Consider the following 21,995-nt stretch of genomic DNA (forward strand, 5'->3'; position numbering starts at 1 on the left):
CAGCGGTGGGTCAGGAGAGTTTGCGGAGCTGTGTGGATCACCCTGGGGCCAGGGATCAAACTCACACTGAAGTGACTGCCGCCAGCTTGCAATGCTACATCCTAACCCATTGTGCCACCAGGGAGGGACTGCATTATAACAAATTCTAAGTTTCAGGTTTACATCATAAATCAAAACCTGCATACACCATGTTAATTTCACAACTTAAAGTCCAACCCTATCCCTCACCAGATAACTGACTCTTTTTACTTCTCCTACTATCCCTGCCCTCTTCTCTTCTGGTAACCACAAGTTTGGTCATGCAGTCTAAAACATTTTTGTTTTATTTAGTTCATTCATTTGTTTAGTTTCTTGACCTATTACATACAAGTGAGTTCATAGGGTATTTGACTTTCTCCATCTGACTTATTTCGTCCAACATAATATAATCTAGATCCATCTATGCTGTTGCAAACAGCAGTACTTTGTTTTGCTATCTGAGTGTATTCCCCTGTGTACATTTACCCAATTGCTTGTTGATGGGCACTTAAGTTGTTTCTAGCTTGTGGTTATTGCAATTAATGCTAGAGGGAGTGTGAGGGTGCACGTGTCTCTTTGAATTAGTATTTTTGTGTTCTTTGGGTAAATGCTCAGAAGTCAGTTGGATCATATGGGATTTCTACTTTAAAATCTTTGTGGATCTCCAAACTGCTCTCCATCTCTGCACCAACTTAAAGTCCCACCAACAGCAAGCCAGGGTTCCATTCTCTCCCCAACCTCTCCAACACTTGTTCTTTCTTGCTTTTTCAGTAATATTCTTAAATCGATCTTCCTTCATTTTGTTTCCTTTTTCTCTCTTTCATGACTATTCTCTGAAACCACCTCCAAAAGTTAATTACCTGCACACATTCATTGACTCATAATCTCTTTTGGGGAAAAAGCCCAAGCTAAGTCAAAGAATAAACCATAGTTATTATCTTTAATGACTATTTATAAGGGCAAGAGAGAATAAGGTAAAGAGAATAGGACCAGAAACTAAATTTTATAGATATAGTTAGACCTGACTTTTGATACATTTAAATATTTATATACCTATAAAAGCAAAATTAAACTTCAAAAATTCCTAAAATTGGAAGTAAAATGAAATGTATATAATGTTGGAGGCATAATCAGACCGAGAACTATGTCAAGTGACTTTGAAATATAATTTAATGGCACTTTCCTAGTATGATCAATCAATCCTAAAAACAAAAGTAATGAGGAAATATGCTTATATTATTTTCAGTGTTATTTTGTTAGTGTGTGGTTGCTACTGATATTCTGAGACTATGGAAGGTGTATTGTGAAATAAAGCAATAAGAATTATACTAACGTCATTGATACTTTTTTTTTTTTAATATTATTTTACTCAGGTACAGGCCAGAGATACAGAGGTTGTGGGAGGATTCACCAGAGACAGAGTGGGGAGCAGAACAGGCAGATCAAAGAAGTACACTGCTGAGGGGAGCAGTGGGCGGGTTAGGAGAGGTCTGCTGTGCCATGTGGGTCACCTCCAGGGCCGGGGATCGAACTAAGGCAGCTGCCGCCAGCTGGCAGTGCGGTATCCTAACCCGTTATGCCACCAGGGAGTGCCAGATACTTTGTATTTTCAACACAAGTGATAGAAGATACAAATATAAGACTGATGAGATGGGGTGGGGGAGAAATATTGGTTTATACATTATGTTGGTTTCAGTGTACATCCTTTTAACGATGTTCATGTTTACTACATTATGTTCACCACCAGAAATCTGGTTTCCATCTATCACCATAGAGTTGTCCTAAGATTTTTTAGTTGTATGTTTCCTTTGAATTAAAAGCATTTGTTTAAAAATAAAAAGTATATACTCAGCAATCAAAAAAAGATAAACTCATGCCATTTGTAGCAACATGGATAGAGCTGGAAGGGATTATGCTAAGTAAAAAAAGCCAGAGGGAGAAAGATAAATACCAGATTGTGTCACTTATATGTGAAATATAGGAAAACCAAAAGAAAAAAAAAGGTCAAATTTTAAAACCCACCCTTGAAAACTGACCATAGATCTATGGCCTTCAGAAGGGGTCAAAGAGAGGGGTAAAAATCAGGGGTGGAGTTAAATTTTGGCAATGATGGATGACTATGGGGTGCTTTGGCTGTGAGGAGTACTACAATGGCTACACTAAGGGAAGAAACCCTACACTGTCAAAATTCTAGCGAGTATGGTAAACAATGGTACTTCAATTTAAAAAAAAATTAAATGCAATGAATATTAAAAAATAGACTAATATTTAAAATGCTATGATGTTTAAAAGTAAGTGCATTATTTTTTTTCAGTCAATCCTTCTAGAAAGCCTGGACACAATAACTGAAATGATTAGAGACAATGATTAGAAACAGTATTCATGAGAACCTTAGCACCAAACACCCAAATTGTGGTCAATTAAAACTATTTCCCACTTGGGAAAAAAAAAAAGCAATGCTCCTTGGAGAAATGACTGGATGGAACAAGAAACAGTTGATTCCAGGTTGGTACTAGATGAGCCTGGAATATTTTTCCTACCAGAAAAGAAAGACACGACCAGAGACTAGGAGGCTTGTGACAAAGGGCCTTAAGAGGCCACTTGAGTCAGATCCTCCTTCTCAGCTGATTGAATGGTGTGGACTCTGGACAGGATAAACACTGCAGTGGATGGAAATACAGTATGTCTACAATCGCCACTTGGCTAATAAAGGGAAAGAATCTAGTACTTTCTGTGTGACTATGTGGATACTCTATACACCAGGATAATTCAGTAACTCATGAGAGAAATTTCTCTCCATAGAAGTAGTGTAATTTTAAAACAAAGAAGAAATGATAGAAGTAGAGCATCCCCATTTGCAGCTTCAGATGAATTATTGGAGAGAGTCAACAGACATCTCTAGTTGTAACATCACCAATTATTTCCCTCCTGATGGTCCACCTATGAGTGGGTTTGACAAAAAGATCAAGCCTGAACCTAACCAAATATCTTCCTATACTAAGTAAAAGTTAATATAAGAGATAGGGAGAAATGTGTTAAATGATATTGCAGACATAAGGAGCAAAATTCAGACTGCAAGAAACTCTGCAAGACAAAAGTTCTTCAACAAGTAAACTTTAAAGAAAAAATAAATAAGGAAGGAACTCTATAGATGAAAAGAGACTTAAGAGACATCAAGCTATTGCAATGTATGCTCTTTATAGGCCACTGCCATGACCAAGCACCAACTGAGATCATAACTTTCCTGTCCAGGGGGCCAGTGGATACTTACTGGAAGGTCATCTGAAATGAGGACTGTGGCCAATAATCACAGTGGACCTATAATCCACTATCCTTCCCCCACCACACCCTCCAGCCCTCTCCCATGGCCTCAGTGGTGACCTGTGTGCCCTCTCCTTGGCTATTCATCCATCCCATTCCTCCCTTCTTACAAGGCTCACCATTCATTGTCTCTCTTCTGACTTCATTCCTTGAGATGATGTGCAGCACCACCTGCTCACTGAACCCTGGGTTCCCCATGTCATCCCTCCCCAATGCTTCCCACAGCCACCTACCCATTTCCTCCTTCCACACTGCCCTGAGTAAATGGCTCCATTGACCACACCCCCCACCACCAGTCTCCAAAATCCACATTTCACTACTCACCTCAGGGGGGCCCATCTGACCCTATTGCATGTGCTTCCTGATAGCTCCACCCACCCTTCACCCAACCACCATTCAGAATTTGTGACTGTCTGGTGGAGAACTGTCAGCTTCTGCTGATGGGTACGAGTCATGGGCCTCTAAGGAGAGTCCTGTCAAGGAGTCCACAGATAAGCAGGCCACCTCTGTCTACTGGTCTAGACCACCAAGGACTGGCCATCAGGTACCAGGGATGGGAGAGACAACAGGTACCACTCAGACACTTATAGAGAGTTCAACAAGGCCTATAAAACAACCCTGTGCTATCTTTCAATCCTTGTTAGCTCTCTGGTGGGAGACATTTCAAATCTCTAAATCTTTGCAAGACTCAGGACCAAGATTTCAGGGATTCAGTAACCCCATGTCTCTTAATAGAGATATTAAGATCAGGTGGGTTATCCAGCCACAGAATGAGAAATTCATTTTAAAACTCTGCAGAGCTAACCAACAAGACCACCAGCCCCAGGCTGAAAATAAGGGATCATTTATTAGATGCCTTGTTCTTGGATGGTCTTTTCCTGGCTTTTAAAAAGTAAACAATGAAAAATAGTTGAATAATTTATGCTAGGAAATGGATGATAAGGCTACCAAAAGAAAAGGGAATACAAATAAAAGCTTTCTTCTAGGAGAAAAACTTAACCATAAACAAACAGTAGAAGCAAGTCAGCTTTCCAAACTAACTGTGGTTGCTAGAAAATTGCTCTTTCCCTGCATTCACACCCTTCTTCCTGCAATTATACTCATGGAAGAGCTGTTCTCTGAATGGCATGTAATCCTGATGTTGCTGAAGAAGAAGCATGTCTGTCACTGTCTTCCTGATGAAGTGCTGAAGCTTGGAAAGGTGGGTTGCCTGCACCATCCCGGAATCGGGCTCTACAGCTCACACACTTTATCCAACTCTTTGTTGCTTCCAATTCAAGTCAGAATGCCCAACTCCCTCTTCCTTCTCAGTTTCAAAAACAGCCTTCATCTCCCCTTCTTCCCTGCTTCCAGACCAATTTTCTGCAGCCAATAAGCCCAGCCCCTTTGTCAGACAACATGACACGATTTCCAATCTTTACATCTTTCTTCCCTGAATACGTTCCAATTTGCCCAAATTCCCTTAAACATGTGAGAGCCAGAAGTAGGCATGGATTTTCAGATCTGGGCTGAAGGGCTGACCAAAGCTAAGCTGACAGGGATTACCGCCTGCTTTCATCTGGAATCAAACTGATAGCAGCCCCACTTAGGATGGATTCATTATCTCTGCTGACAGCCACAGCACATGGGTGGCTGTAATGAGTGCTCACTCAGCTAAAGCTCCCCGGAGCTGTGCACCCAGGCCCCGGCTAAGCTAGCTCTCTTCCTATATTTAAGTGATTTGTTGTTTTGAACCTCAATTCAGAATTTCCCATTATTGATTTTAATTCCATTCAACAAACACTCACGGAACTAGGCACAAGTGTTGCTTGCTAGGGAGCCAGGTTAACGAGGCACTATCGATCTCCACACTTCTATCTTGTAGCCACAGCTCAGCTCACAGCTCCTCTGGGCTCCCCACACTGCACCTCAGGAGGGCCTGAGACACACTGTCCTCTTCTCTCTCAGGTTCTGAGGCCTTCAGCAAGAGCAAAGCCATGCTTTGAAAGCCACCAGACCTCTGCGGTGGTTTGTGAGTGACCAGAGCTATGCAAGCAGGATATTTTTGTTAGTGACTGAACAGCTGCCAAGAACATTTCAAGAGATGATTTACTCCTTCTCTGAGGGTTGTTTACACCAGAGCTCTCTGTTCCCGTCAGAGCCTCTGCCTGCCATGAAAACCTGTCACAATCTGTGATCTGAAAGGAACCTGTTTGCCTGAAGGAAGAAACTGCGTGTGTTTTATTCCACACAGCAAATAATGCCATGTTTTCTCACTTGTTCCTCTGGCCTGAAAATGGACATGGATGTCCAGAGAGCCTTAGCTAACCCAGGGCTAGAACCCATTGTAGCTAGAGGTTATATGTAGTTTGAGGTTAGGAATTTATATTACCTAGACCCTGGGAAAGCTGATCGTGCCTGGACTGAGCGATGAAATGTTTAATCGCATCAAGTTAGGAGACCATAGGGTAATTCTAGTCCTTTCCAATTTGGCCACACAAAACTTAAGTCTTGGCTGAAATGACTTGAGTCTTGGTTCGGTGTAAATTGTGGTTACTTGGTACTGTGTGTGATAAGAGGTCTCAGCTGGGAGCCAGGCCTCCTGATTCTTCACACAAATCAAACGCTAGCCAATGATATGAACTTGGCAAGTTGTTTATACTCCCTGGGCCTCAGATTTCTCAACGGCCACAGAAAGAGGGCTAACACACAAGTTCTCCCAAGATGCATCAGGCTGACTGTTACACAGCATTGTGGAGTATGCGCATTATCTGGATCCAGAGTGACTGACTTGTGCCCCAGCTTGGCCATGACCTCAGGTGAGTCATTAAAGTTCTTTAAACCCAATTTCCTCTTCTGGTAAAACAGGGATAACATAAGCATTTATCTCAGGTTTCTTATAAGAATTAAATGAGCACACGTAGATCTTAGAAGGTGGCTGGCCAACAGCAAATTCACAATAGGTGATAGTACTGGTCCTATTTTGATCACTCATTTCCTGAGCCTCACCTTAGCTACCATCTTAAACTGCTTTTGAGACAATGAAATGGAGACTTAGTGCCTCGGAATGTTCCTCTGTAGAGGTTATCTGCAGGTTGAGGTCCCTCAAAGCAAGGATGGCAAGCACAAGCCCAGAGTCCCCAAAAAGGACAGCAAACTTGATTTAGAGTGAGGTTTTTTGACCCCGAAGTTTGCAGGATCACCTGAAAGTGTTTGACAGGGAGGACCAGGAGAGTTCCTCCCCACAGCAGAGTTCACACTCCCCGCTCCCCTTAGTGATCAGGCAGGTGGGGACACAGGCCAGGAGGCTCTGAGACCCTTTGCAAGGGTGATTTCCAGGGTGCCCAGCCCATGCCAGAGGGCAGCTTCTGGGCGGGTTGTCCTCTGTGCTTCTTGCTCCACCCGGGTCTTGGAAGGAAGGTGACCCTCTCAGTGAAAGGCTTTCTTCCCCTTGAGAAGGCCCAGGAGAGACAGTGGTGGGAGTGAAGAGCTGGCATGCTTCTGGCTTTACTGACCAACTGGACTTAGAAAACTAGGCACTTTGAAAACTTTGAACCTGAAATTCTTAGGCCTTTCCCTGGGGCTCAGCCTGCCTGTTTGGGGGGGCAGGGGAGGAGGCTTCAGGGCAAGGCTTAAGGGCACAGCTCCTCAGCTCTTGCTAATTTACGTTGTGCCTAAAATAACTTGAGGGAGATCTGTATAAGGCAATGCTGTTTCCCCTGGGACTTGATTTATTGAGCAGTAAGAGGAAAGTTGGAACTTTTTTACTGAACAGGCCAATCCAGGACTATGTGGCTGACATTACAGCAAAGGACGTCCTCATTCTGAACCCCGGAGCTCAGTGGACTGGCCACAGAGCTGCAAACACCAGTTCCTTGTCCCAAACACACCAGTCAAGAAAGAAGCCAGGAGGGCTGTGTCCCCCACATGATGGAAACATATAAAGTGGGGTAAAGTGTTGACACCAACATCCCCCTGTCTACTGCACCAAATCCTACCCAGCTTTCCACGCTCAGCTCCTGGATCTTCCTTTGTGACTATGGTCCATGTCAACTGCTTATGCACCCTTGAAATGTAACCTCCTCAAGGGCCAAAACAGTCTTCTTTATCGGTGCAGTGGCTCAGGGTGTCAGCTGTTTGACTCTGCATTTTCTAACAATGTGACTTTGGGCAAGTTACTTACCCTCTTTCCACAGGCTTCAATTTTCTTCTTTTATAATGGTATAATAGGGTCTGTCTACTAGGCTATTAGGGTATTGTAAAGATTACGTAAAATAATTTTTGGGCCAATGCCACATTATAGTGATGACGATGATGGTACCGGTGGCAGTGACGACATGTTGCCAATACTTGGCAAAGGCCTACTTATAGGGGGGATGAAACAGAGCAAAAAGAAATGTCCTGCCCTGTCTCCCTAGAAAGCACATAGCAAATAAAGATGAGAACATTCCACAGAGTGTGGCTCCTGGCCCACTAGTCAAGCTCCCTTAGACCAGAATATATAGCTTAAGCAATGAAGCGAGAGAGATGAAAGACTCTAGATCCAGTGTGGCCTATGACCAATGCAGCCAAAAGAGAGGGCCAGGACACATGCCCCACAGTTCCAAAGCTGCTTCCTGCTGAGAAGCGCCAGGGTACCAGGCCGGGGATAACTAAACACCACTCTCCTCATTGAACCAGAGGGATGCGGTAGTGGAGTGTTTCCTGAAGAACTGGCTTATTGATAGTTCCACATTTTCCTGACAGTCTACAAAGTTGATTACCAAGGCCCGAGACTTCTCACCAAGCCCAGCACAAACTTCTTGCCTCCCAAGCTCAGTGAGACTCCTAGGTCTAAGGAGTAGATTTGAATATGTGGGTGCCACAAGCCCAGAATCACTGGGTGATTAAACTTGCCTTTTACTGAAGCCCTGAGGGTTATAAATAAGCAGACCTGGCATGTGGGTCATTCCTGAGACTCCTGCTTCATTGGTTTTAAGGGCCCCTTGGCAGTAAAGAATTTCAGAGCTGCTAACTCTATAGTATATTAAAGTGGAATAAATTCTTCACAATGGTCCTCAGGTGAGAACCATTGCTTAGCAAATGCCTCTTGGCTTCGTTTTGAAGCACCCAAGACTGACCTCTGGTGGTCTCTAGAACCAGCTGAAGCCCAGCCTCTCCCAAGGCCACCCTTGAAATCTTCCCTGCCTGAATGTGGCTCTCGCTCCTCTCTCTGCTCTTTCTCCCTCTCTTGTCATGTACCTCTGTATTTATGTGTCTTTCTCTCTTTGTCTCCCTCTTTCTCTCTCCATGAGATTTCCAGTGCCTTAGAAATAGAGGTATAATAGGATTTTAGAATGAGACTCTTGCCTTAGTTTCAACAGAGGTATCAATAGGTGAGAGAGCAAATCAGGAAACTCTACATACCAAACATACCCCCCCAAATACACAAATTTACTGATGTACAGACCCCAGAACTTGTTCCACAACATTTTACAGCCCCTTTTACAGGCTCAAAGGAGGCTGTTCTCACTACCCTATCCAGCTCCGTTTCCACTACATTCCCTTAATCTCCATGTTGCGTTAATGCCAACCTGCTTGTCTTCTGTGCCTCCACACCCACAGGCCAGAGGTTTTCCGGCCTCCTTGCCTTGGTTTATGCTGCCCTTTCTTTGTGGAATATTTGTCTCTATCTTGTCTCTCATAACCCCAACCTCAAGAATGTAAGTGCTGAGTAGTGTAGTACTTACATTGTTTTTTAAGAAACTCAAACTATTTTCCAGAGTGGCTGTACTATCGTCTTGGCATTTTATGTCTTCTGCCCATTTTGCAGTTGGATTATTTGGTTTTTTTATGGCTGAGATTTGAGAGTTCTTTATATACTCTAGATACTAGTCCTTTGCCAGATGCATGGTCTGCAAATAATTTTGTTCCTAGTCTACAGGTTGTTTTCATCCTCTTCATACAGGCTGTCAAAGGAGAAAGGCTTCTAGTTTTGACAAGGTCTAGCTTAACCATATTTGAAGTGAGCTTTTGATGTTGTCTGAAGACTCTGTCTAATCCTAGAACCCAAAGATTTTTCCCCATGTTTATTTCTAAAACTTCCTAGTTTTATGTTTTACATTTAAGTCTGTGTAGTCTAATTATTTCAATACATTTGTTGAAAAGGCTATTTAACTTTACCTTAATCAAAGCTAAATAAAAATGTTTGAAGTTTATAATAATATCACACAGAGAAAGAGAAAGGAATAAATAGCACGATTTTTGTAATAGCTGACACCACTCACAAAAAAATATTTACAGCTAGTTATTACCTACCTAAAATAGTGGTATTAAACATTTTCAGAAAAAAAGATGTATAACATATATTGCAAAGACCTAAGAAATAAATTTAAAAATGAAGAAATAAGGACCAAACATCTGACAGGAAAATGAACAAAATCCATAAACAAGTTTCAAAAAAATAATAAAAATGGTCCTTAAACTAATGGGAAGTTTTTCAAATCATAAAAAAGTAAATATAAGAACTACACTGAACTATCATTTATCACCTGTCAAATTAGCACCAATTTTGAAAGTTGGCACCACATGATGCTGGCAAGGCTAGGGAGAAGTAGGCACTATCAAATATTCCTTATAGGAATGCAAAGCAGTACAGCTTGATGGAGGGGAATTTGGCAGTATTTAACAAAATTACATATGCATTTACCTTTTGCTCCAGAAATACACTTCTAGGAATTTACTCTGAAAAACTACCTGGAACATTATACATGTATATCTACACAAACTTACTCATCGCAGCATTATTGATAATTGCAAAATACTGAAGACCACCTAAATGTTCATACATAGGGTATGTGTTAAACTAAATTAGATCACATAACTGAGTACTAAGCAGCAGTAAAAGAAGAGAGATAATCTCTACAAAATGATTATGAAGTGTCTCCAGGACCATTTTTCTAAGTGTAAAAGCAAATGACAAAAGAACATACGTAGTATTCTACCTTTGTATGGAAAGAGGAACTAAGAATATTACAGCTTACTTGCCTATTTAATTTCAAGAGGAAATTAAGAAAGATAAACCAGGAACAGATGAATGTCCCTAGTCCCAGGTGGATAAGGAGGGAAACTTCATGAGGGTAACTTTCAGTTTTTTAAAGACTGAAAGAATTTGGTTGTAGGCCAGGGAGGTGGGGCAATAAAAGGAGTCATCAGAGACAGAGTGGGGAGCAGAACAGGTGGATCCACTGAAATACACTGCTGAGGGGAGCAGCGGGCAAAACAGGAGACGTCTACTGTGCCGTGTAGGTCACCTCCCTGGTCAGGGATTCAACTCAGGATGCAGTGTCTGGAAATAGCTTGATAGTGCGATCTCCATAGCGCTTAACCCCTGTGCCACCAAGAAGGTCCATAAGGGTAACTTTTTATATAGTTTGCAATTAGAAGTTATGTTAATGTTTTAAATACATTTTGGTTAAATCAAATCCGTAAGCATATCAGCTTACGGAACTCTAAAACTGAATACAGAGAACACCAAAGTGAAGGGAAAAAACAAGAGGACCATGAAAGCAAATAACCACTTACTTTCTCTGACTATATTCCTTCAATATAAAGATGAAAAACACTATAAATAAATAATTCTACCTATAGGCTTGGTTTTTGCAGTGGCATGGGCTAACAATTCTGAAACTACTTTCTGTGAAAAGTAAAATCGAGCAAATGGATAAATAGAAAGAAATGATGGGCTCTGGTTTCTCTCGGTGAAAGACATGGGAGAAGAATAAGCCCTGTGGTGTCAGATTGGACTAGTGGGAGAGAATGGAAGGTAGGTAGGAAGGTAAATAGATAGACAGGTGGACAAAAGGTCTTGGAGCATGTGTAAGTGTGTGTGTGTTTCCTCGATGGATGATCTGAAAGGATCAAGAAGCAACAATATGCCATTAGCAGTGAATATAATTCCTACCCAGATCTCCTAAATAGTATTCCTTATAATAATATGAAGAACCAAATTTCTGTAGTGAAGTGGATGATTGCAAGATTGAGACAAGAAAGACCAGAAAATATCTTGTCACAGAAAGTAAATAAGTGCTTTCTGAAAGGAATATTTATATATAATATTTATTTATTTACTTATTTGTTTATTGATTTATTTATAAATAGAAGCCAGCTTGAGGGGGCTCCCATTGGCTAAATCTGGGTCAATGTGTGTATCAAAATAAAGAGTGATAGCAATGACTTATAACCCACTAAGTAAAATAAGATCTATGAGTGTGTACTGGTATAAATAAATAAATTCAGGGGAGGGAATGGAAAGTACTTTCTTATAGAATGATGCCAATTAATATAGAAGGAATGATAAAGTAATAAATATCCCCATTTTGTAATTGTCATAGTAATAGCAGATTCAAGTAAGGATTATCAAAGGATGCTAAAACTGATGACAGTTTGATGAGGAACAGGATGTTTACATAGCTCTAAAGTATCTTCCCACATAGTAGTTAACTACAAAGGTGATTATACAAATTTACAAGAAACCTGATACTATCACTTTAACCAAGGAAGGCAGGTTACCTGCAGCTATAATGGAACAAAGTAACATCAAGTCCCACCCAATAAAAGTGTTCTCAGGAGGACCAGTATCCCTGCTGTGAAATGAAAATGCCTTACCTGAATCCCAACATGAGGAAACATTATACAACCCAAATTGAAGGATAATTTACAAAATAACTGACCTGGACTCTTCAAAAATATTGAGGCCATGAGAGACAAAAACTGAGAAAATGTCCCAAATTACAGATGCCTGGAGAGACAAGCCAACTAAATGTAATATGTGAACCTGGGTCAGATCCTGGACCAGGAAAATACTAATAATAACTATAAAGACTTTTGCAACACTTGAATTTGAACTGTAGATTAGATGACAGCATTTTTGTCAATGTTAAATTTCCCAATTTTGGTAATTGTACTGTAGTCATAGACAAAATGTGCTTGTTCTGATAAAACAGACAAGGAAATACTTAGAGGTAACTGGATATAATGGCTACTTTCAAATGTTCCAGATATGCTTATATTCAGAAAGAGAGAACAAATAATAATGCAAATGGAACAAATGTAACTCTTGGTGAATCTGCAATTTTCCGTACATTTTAAATTGTAATAGAATGCTAGTTAGAAAAAATTATTTTTCCAACAGTGTGATCATTTCTTAAAATAACACCCACCTGGAAGCTAAAGCCATCCAGCATTGTATACTCAGTTATTCTAGTGAAACGGGAGTGGTGGATCCAAAAATTCCCACATTCCACAACCCTTCCTTGGAAGATCTGAAGGGCAAGACCAGGGAGACTTGGCTGTCCACCACCAGGCCCTCTCCACCTGCGCTCTGGGTTGCCTAACCCCCCTCTGGCTTCATCTCTATCCTGATCTTCTTCCCCGATCACCCCTGCTGGCCAGCTTCCTCACCTATGCTCTCGTGCTTATCTGACCTTTCCCTAATATTTATGCAAACATGCTAAATGCCGGGAAGTCAGTCTCATGACTGCTTGTGCCTCCCCATCATGATGGCCATGTTCTGGCCTCACTGCAAGGCCAGGGTTATTTCCATTTCTGCTTCCAGCTGCCCACACACACCTGCAGCTGGGAGGCGTTCCTTGCATGAAGCAGGGCTCTTCGACATCAGGCAAGGAACCATCCTTGGCCTTCATCTCTTAAGACTGCTGTAACAAAGCGCCTCAAAAGCAGTGACTCAAAACAGCACCTTCTTATTTACAGTTCTGATAGTCAGAAATCCAAGTTCAGTTTCCGAACTAAAATCAAGGTGTTGGCAGTGCTGGTTCCTCCTGGGGACTTTGAGAGAAGATGCCATTTGCTTGCCCTTTTCCACTCTCTAGCCAGTCTGAATCCCTTGGCTCGTGGCTCCCTCCCTTTTCAAAGGGCATCGCTCTACTCTGTGTCCTAGCATCACACAGCCTTCTCTCTGTCTAACCCCTCTGTTCTTTAAGGATACAAGTCATTAAATTTGGGTCCACTCAAAGATTCAAGATACTCTCCCCATCCTTGATTTAATCACATCTGCAAAGTTGCTTTGCTATGCAAGGTAACATCTTCAGTTCTGAGGACTGTGATGTTGATATATTTAGGGCCATTTTATTGATATTTGAGGCACCTACCCTAGATACCAAAATTAATTACTGTCCAACAGCTTTTCCCTCTCATTCCAGTACCACCAGTCTTTTAAAATTATTTGCTCTCTTTTACTAATTGTCCCCCCAAATGCACTGATTCAAGTTCAGAACTGTTACTTGCAAGATGCCACATTAAGTTTGCTGCTCTGCTCTCTCATGTCCCCTAGCAGTAGGTGAGATTACAAACCTCGTATTTGTAGAGGGTCCTCATGAACACCCCCTATTACATGAATTGATGAATTGCTATAGGGTTGTGCCGGCCCTGGGCTCAGGATAACGTCCCTGGAAACAACAGCAAAGGCTTGAGCGAGAGGATCCTCAGCTAATTTCCCAAGGTTATGTCCTGGGTGGGCTGAGATCTCTGCAGGACTCTACATCAGCCACAACCACACACATCAATCAAAAAGTCACTGAGCTACAGTGTTCCTGGAGAATGAAAGAAAAAGAAAGAACATTGCTTCATGTTTGGGTTGATTCTAAATAGATGGGACTGAAAGCCTTCGGGTTGATGAATTTCCCTTTAACGTTGTCACATCTGTAGTCCTAGAGGTTTAACCTCTGATTTTGGGCTATAAAACCAACATTATTTCTGCATACTTGACACCAGATGCTGCCAGAAAGTTAGAGCTGAAGTGATAAAAATCTATTTAACTGATTTAACGAAGCAAATACAAACTAATTAACAATTTTGGAATTGGGATTAAACATTAATTCGTTTAAGCCATAAAAACTGAGATGAATAAAAAAGAAAAAAATGGTCTCCCTCTGAATAACTCAAAGGAAACATCTGTTTGTCATTGAGAAAATGGGCCAATTGATAGATTTTGAACAAATTCTGACATATTTTTATCTGGAGTTGAATGCATTATGGACAGCCATTCCAAAAGAAGGCACATTACTTCCTCGCTAACATGTCAGTCTGGGTATCCCTGGAGCGCCGGAAAGCAAGCTGTTTGTAGACTGACTCAGAAATGAGGTGACAAGGAAGAAAATGATATTTTTATAAACTCTGCTTGAGATGTACATCTCCAGTATTGGAAGGAAGATGACCCGAGGCTTCTTCGAACTTCTTGTAGCTGTTGGTGGGACACTGCTCCCTGGCTGGGGTCGGGGGAGGGGCCCTTATCTGCTACTGTCTGAGACTTTCTAAATTAAGTTTGTGTGTGGAAGTTGAAATTTCAACCTCTTTGTCAGGACACTCTTGGCTTCAATGTACTATCTAATCCTGGGACACAGACCTTAGAATTAATCCCACTCAAATCAGGTTGGGTGATGGGAGTGAGCTGTGTTTGCTCTGGCCCCAAATCCAGTTGCTTTGACATCAAATCAGTCTGACTGTCGATCCCACGATGAGTGACTCCTCAGAAGATCTCCGCTTTGTTGAGTGACTGAGAATGGAGAATTTAGCACCACTGTGCCCAGTCCAATATGTATGTGCACAACTGACAGTGATTATAATTTGACGACTTCCTTAGTGACTGTACTGTGTGCCAGACACTCTGTTTTCCTCATTTGTCTCAACATTATAAAATAGATATTGTCATGATTCCTGTTTTACAGACAAGAAAACGAAACCCTAGAAAATCAAGTGATTTGTTTATGACAAACAGTTTCTTAATTGCAGAGCAAATTTAAATTGCAGGGGGGTCTGCTTCCAGAACTGACCTCTAGCTCCCCTACTGTTGTACCGCCATGCTTTCATTCCCTATTACTCTTAAATATATTCAGATTACTTTATTAAAGTATAGACTATACAACTCATTGAAGATTATTGAGTTTCAGGGGAAATAAGGATGGAAAGGTCAAATTGTTAAGTAAATTATTCAAATAAGTTTGGAGAGGCACTTAAAGCATTCTGGAAGCTTTGATGCTTCAAAGCTTGTGACATTCAGGATTGTGGCGCAGGAAGCAAGCGAATGTTATAATGATCCTTAACAAATTACCAAAGAAGATGGAGAGTGAGCTGCAGAACCAAGCCATGTGTATGCTGCCTCAGTTTCCCCCAGTGGATCAGTATTTGGAAAGCTGAAAGCCATGTATTTCAGTGACCATTCAAAATGCTTAATTGGGCATGGGACTTGCCACTGTCAGTCACAGTCCCTTTTTAAAAAAAGATTTATTTACTTATGCTTACAGAACTGGGGTACAGGCCAGCGGTACAGGGGCAGTGCGCCATGTGGGTCACCTCCCTGGTCAGGGATCAAACTCATACTGCAGCGGCTGCAGCTAGCTTCGAAGTGCTTAGCTTTAACCTATTACACCACTAGGGAGGACTTCCAAATTCTTTTTAAGCCATCATTTTATAAAAGTCAGCCAAGCTCATGGATTCTTGAAGGTTATTTGGAAATTTCCTTTGTCAGAATTCCTTCCTGACTCTGAAAGATCCTTGACCACCAAAGCCCATGCAGTTCTCATGGGTCCTCTCAATGGCTATTAACTGAAATCCTCCTTATGACAAACATTTCCTTTCAAACATAAAAATAGCATGAATGTTTTTCAGACCACGGTTCTAATCTGTCTTTCCGGATGAGAGACCAAATTCCACTACATTAGCCGCCACTTCCTCTGCCAGCACTAGACAGAATATAAGCAGCCACCATCAGAGGAGAAGTGACCCAAAGCCAGATCCGGGGTGACAGTGCAGGTCAGGAACTCAAATGAGTGAGTGAACTGCTTGAGTTACCCCAGTAAGTCTGAGAACAAACCAGCTTTCAGAGACAGAGATTAAAGCAGACAGAAACTGACCGGGGTATCTCCAATGGCTTATGCTCCTTGTCCTCCTCCTGGTCTTCCTCTCCATCTGGTCCCGTACCAGAAAGACAGCCAGGCCAGAGACTTCATGCCCGTGCTTCTTAGATAGGGGCCTGGGAACATTTTCTCTGAGTTCATGAGTTTGTGGCATTGTTTTTAAATGTTATGTTTGCATTTTGATAAAGATCTAAAAATAATCAACCTTAGTGTCTTCTGGATGAATTGACTGAGCAACACCAACCCCATGGAGGTTGTGTTTACAGCCATTGGGCATTAAGTGGAACTGCTGTAACTGGAAATGGAAAGGGAACAGGATGGACAAAGCACGAGGGATGTGCCCATTCCCAAGAAGAGAAAAAAACAGCATCACTGCATCCTGTAGGAACACAAGTCTCTGGATATTTATAATAGAAGTACTTTATTGACTTTGTAGATTTGTTTATACTTTATAATATAATTTGTAAAATTTTACCTGAGTGTTAATGTTGGCACGGTATTGTTTACATTTTAGACATTTGTTTTGGTTTTAAGAAAATCGTACTTAGGTTAATATTTCTACATATTTAAATTATGACAAAATAAATTATCAGCAATTTTGCTTTAACGGGGGTCTCTATAAACTTGAAGCCATGTAAGCTTTAAGCACTACTGTTTTTTAACTTGACATCATCAGTTTCTGTAATGCAATGGAATTTATCTCATATTGGTCAGTGATGTGGCTAATATATTTTATCAGTAGATGAACTTCTTTACTTTCTTCATGGTCTCCTTGTTCATAATCCATTCTCTTGAACAATGCAGAAAGAGGCCACCTCTTGAGTTAGGGAACTCTCCATCTGACCACATTAGCTTTTCAAACAAAAACAGAAAATTCTGGAAGGTTCTCAAAGAAAATGCTCAGGTCTAGCATTTGTTCAGAGGGACAGAACAGAAACCAAGTACTGGATCTGGATAAGAGATTTACCCAAACAGCATGACAACCTCAATGCTCATCTCCATGGTTTCTTCATCTTCTCCCTCAACCACCACTGAAGATAGGACTAGCTCCAGAAGCTGGACCATGGTGGCTAAAGAGGACAGAACCTGCAAGAAAAAATCCATTTATCCCAGCCATGAAGTATAAGACTGGGATGCAGGAGCCAGACTTGTGAATCCAGAAATCAATTGCTGGCTACAGAAAAAAACAAGTTATTTTAGGCCTCCTTGACTATAGACAATTAAACAGTAAGGCCAGCTCAATAAAACATCACATTATTTCAACTCGAGTGAAACTAGAAAAGGGAAACAAGGATCCATTAGCAGAAGTTCTCTTTAGGTTTTGCTGAAACTCCTTTCCATGACCTTTAAAATGTGGCCAGCCCACATATGGACAGTGCTGGGATTTGGTGTTGGGGTGCCGCCAGGGAGAGGGTGCCAATCAAGGTCAATAGCCCCCGTCTGGGACACCCCCAGAGCTGCCAGTGCTGATCCTGAAGCCAAGACCTTCAGTGCCCAAGAAAATAATGTGAACAGAGTAGAGGAGCAAGACTGACATCCTTGGTTTCCATATTAAACACATGTGAATTTTTCTTAACCCCACAAGAAAATATGCTTTCCATCAATTTTTTTTTTTTAAAGACATAGCCTTTTGGCCCTCCCTGGTGGCACAGCGGGTTAAGGCACAGCACTAAGAAGCTGGAGTCACTTCCGCATGAGTTCAATCCCCTCCGCCCGGGAGGTGACCACATGGCGCGGCAGACCTCTCCTGACTCACCCGCTGCTCCCCTCAGCAGTGTACTTCGTCCATCTGCCTGTTCTGCTCCCCACTCTGTCTCTGGTTAAGCCTCTCGCCGCCCCTGAACCTCTGGCCTGTACCCCAGTTCTGTATGCACGAATAAATAAATCTTCAAAAAAAAAAAAAAAGACATAGCCTTTTTTTTGGTTTGCATTTCATTTGTTTTCAGTATGACTGCAGGGGCATGGGTAGAGGGAAATATTTATCACAACTTTGCAACCAAGAGACAATGAGGCATGGTAAAGAGTGCCAGACTGGAAAGCAGTGCTGAAGAGAGCTGGCCCAGCAAGCCTGCAGAGCGGCTGTATGCTCCGTGAGGGCAAACATCAACTCCATGTGCCTGCAAAGAGAACAGAGGATGATTGCTCCAGGGCCATCCATTTTTAGCATGTGGGCCAAGCGCTGGTCAATGTAACAGTCTGCTGGTGGGTCTTTTTTCTGTACTACACTTATCAATTAGCAACATGTAGCAGGTAATAGAGGTAGATTCTCCATGTAGAATACCATCATGTGACCAGCCACACATAATGAGGCCATTCCTTTATCTTGGCCAACAGCCCACACTAACACAGCTCTGCTGATGTGGGTATAACGAATTCTATTAAATGAAAAACCCAACATAATGGCAGCTATTAATACCTTCTAATATTAATAAGTAGCATTAATCTTAGGTAATAAAATCTGTCTACTTAGGTACTTCGTTTCATTGCTCTTTCCCTGTTTCTTTGAGTGTCCTCTTACCACTCTGACCACTATCTGCGGGACACCCTCCGATTTGTCATCCCAGCTGAGATAAGGCTAGTGGACCAAAAATGCATGTGACAACCCAGAAAAAGTGTCTGGACCAGACCTGCAGGCTGTCCTCTCCGATTTCTTAGAGCCACCCAAGAGGGGAATGGGACAGACACATCCCCCAATTTAACAGACACTCACTCATTTAGATGATCACTTAGCTGCCGCTTCCATCAGGAATCCTTCCCTACTTGTCTCATTCACTTTAACAGCAAGAACCAGATTAAGTGTCTTTCATCAAGGCCCCCAGTGCTGTGAATTCCCCCATACCTACCATCTCCCGCTGTGGGCTCATTCCAAACGAGGCCCTAACATCTTCCAGACCAACGTCAAATGAACAAATTATCATAGGTTATTTGATGGATGAATGGATACATGTATGAAAGTGGAGGATGGGTGCTCTCTGCCTTTTTAAAGGTCGTGTGTCCAGAAAGGAATCTTCACCAATGTCTTCGTGGATATATCTCCACAAGAGGGCGCTCGTATGTTTCTTAATTTATGGTTTCTATAATTTTTTTTCCAATTTTTAGCTTAGAATAATTATGTAGGTTTCATAGTTGGTGTGAATTGTTTATCATACTGTCCATGTTTCGTGTTCCATCACATTTCACACAATTACAAACGTTCTTCCCGCTGGCACATTAATACACACTCCTGAGGCATATTGTAGTGACATGAATGCGGCTGGTTCATGGCTTATCCCATTGCTGCAGAGGGCATGGAGCAAAGTCACCCATAGAGAGTACAGGAAACACCATTCCACTTCACCAAAAAAGAATCAGCAGGGAGAAAAAATGAAACGTTGGCTTGAAATTGCCATTAACCTTTGGAATCATGAATTTTGTCCTAATAAAATAATAACCTCTTATGTTGTACAGTGCTGTACAACATACTGTAGCCAGCAATTTCATAACACAGGAACAGATTTCACCCCTTAAAAAAACAAGCCAGGGGGCCCTCCCTGGTGGCGCAGTGGGTTAAAGCACAGCACTGAGAAGCTAAAGCCACTTCCGCATGAGTTCGATCCCCACCTGCCCCGGAAGTGACCACATGGCTCGGCAGACCTCTCCTGACCCTTCCGCTGCTCCCCTCAGCAGTGTACTTTGTTGACCTGCCTGTTCTGCTCCCCACTCTGTCTCTGGTGAAGCCTCTCGCCACTCCTGAGTCTCTGGCCTGTACCCTAATTCTGTATGTACAAAATTAAAATCTTTAAAAAAATAAATAAAATCTTTAAAAAAAAAAAAAAAAAACCAAGCCAGGAACTTTTAGATTTACTATCCCTTCTGAGCCCCCTTACTAACTCTGTAAGTTAGGTCTTAACACCTCCCATTTTACAGATAATAAAATAGAGGTTGAGCAGATGTGATGTGCCAGAATCACACTAGTGATAAGTGGCAGAGCTACAGGTGAGATCTGGGTTGATCTCCACTATTCATTCCCTGTGAAAGACACCATTTCGGTGCTGAGAAGAGGGTATTAGGCAGAAGGACAAGGGAACGTCCATGTCTAACTCCCTGCCATGTGCCTCTGAGCTGATAGCCACATGTACCTGTGCACACGCTCCTTAGAGCAGCTCTGTAAGGAGAGGAATAATCACTTCAAGTACTCACAGCTTGACAACTTTCTCACACTTCATCTCTACTTTTGTGAGAAAGACAGTATTCCCATTTAACAGATGAGGAAATTATAGCCCAGAGAGATTAAATGAACTCATAGAGAACTCAAATGCTGTGATATGAAATTGCTGAGATTCAAACTCAGTTCCATCTGCTTTCAAAACTCCCTGGCACCATTCACGGTGCCACTGGGAGACGGGAACTTGGACATTCTGGGCAGACACTGCCTCTTCATCTGCTATTACCACACTTTCTTATCCTGGTCCTCTACTGGAAATACCCTTCCCAACTGAGTCTTCCTGGAGAGATCCTACTCCCCTTTCAAGACCCAGGTCATATGTAATTTTTTTCTATGGTCCTTCCTCAGAGAGCCTCCTCACTAACATATACACACATCTGAATGCCACATATGGGGACCTCCCGCTACATACACACATAAACACATATTCATCCCATGAGCCTTAAAGAATTACACATATCCACTCCGTGTTATGAAGCACTGTGATGGGCCTGATCTCCCACCTTCAATCTAACAAATTGGCCTGGCACAGTTTCATGGGTAGTAGCAAAAGACAGATTCTGCTGCATGCACTTACCCCTGGCATCTTCAACTCTGCCTCCTCATGGTAGATGATCTATCGATGACTACTGAATAACTGAAAGAATGGTTTCAAAGGAAGTTTCAGAGTCCAGGTCTTTAATGGTAGATCGCTATGGAGACAGAACTTATTGGCATATCTGTGTGGACCTGAAGAAAAGGCCAGGGAAGAGAAAGACAAGAAATAGCAGCAGATGTGATTTGACATCTGGGGAGACAGGGAAGTTTCTATCCCTTGCACTAGCTAGGAGGAATATGCCTATTTCTAAATCTCCAGATGAAAAATTCAGGAACCTCTGTATATTAGGCAGGGGGAAGGGTTATTTGCTTGATTTTTACAAACTCACATAACACTCTGTGTCAAGTACTAACTTAAAGAACTTTACTTAAAATTCATTTTCATGTCCTTTGTGACAATCAGAATTGAATGTAACGAATGACACTCCATGACTTCAGAGGCCAAAGTGAAAAAGTCCCACACAGCTTTGCCAGTTTTTCTTGAGACACTATGGGAACCTTAAGCCAGGAACAAGTTCAATTACTCTGAGGCCACCATGTGGAAAGACCACCCAGACAGAGAGGCCTGAAGACCCTTATGGTTTCTGAGCCAACAGTTGGAGTATTCCCACCACTCCCAGGCTGGCTGGAAGCCTTCCACACGCCCTCTGGTGCTCCCATCACCATCATAGGGCCCCGGAAATTTTCACTTCACTGAACCCTGCCCAAATTCCCTGAGCAAAGTAATTGATTGTTATTATGTTTTAAAACCGCTTTGAGATATAATTGCATACGAAAATCTGTACATATTCATGTATACTACCGGATAAGTTTGGAGATAAGAACCTATCCACAAAACCATCACTACAATTTATGTCATATCTGCCATATTTAAAGACTCCATATGTACCTGGGCTGCTTTCTAGGTTCTCCTATGGGACTACTTGTCTAATCTTCTCCCAGATACACGTGTTTTTGTTTCTTGT

Source organism: Condylura cristata, unplaced genomic scaffold (genome assembly GCF_000260355.1).
Source record: "Condylura cristata isolate star-nosed mole 26May11 unplaced genomic scaffold, ConCri1.0 scaffold00015, whole genome shotgun sequence".
NCBI lineage: Eukaryota > Metazoa > Chordata > Mammalia > Eulipotyphla > Talpidae > Condylura > Condylura cristata.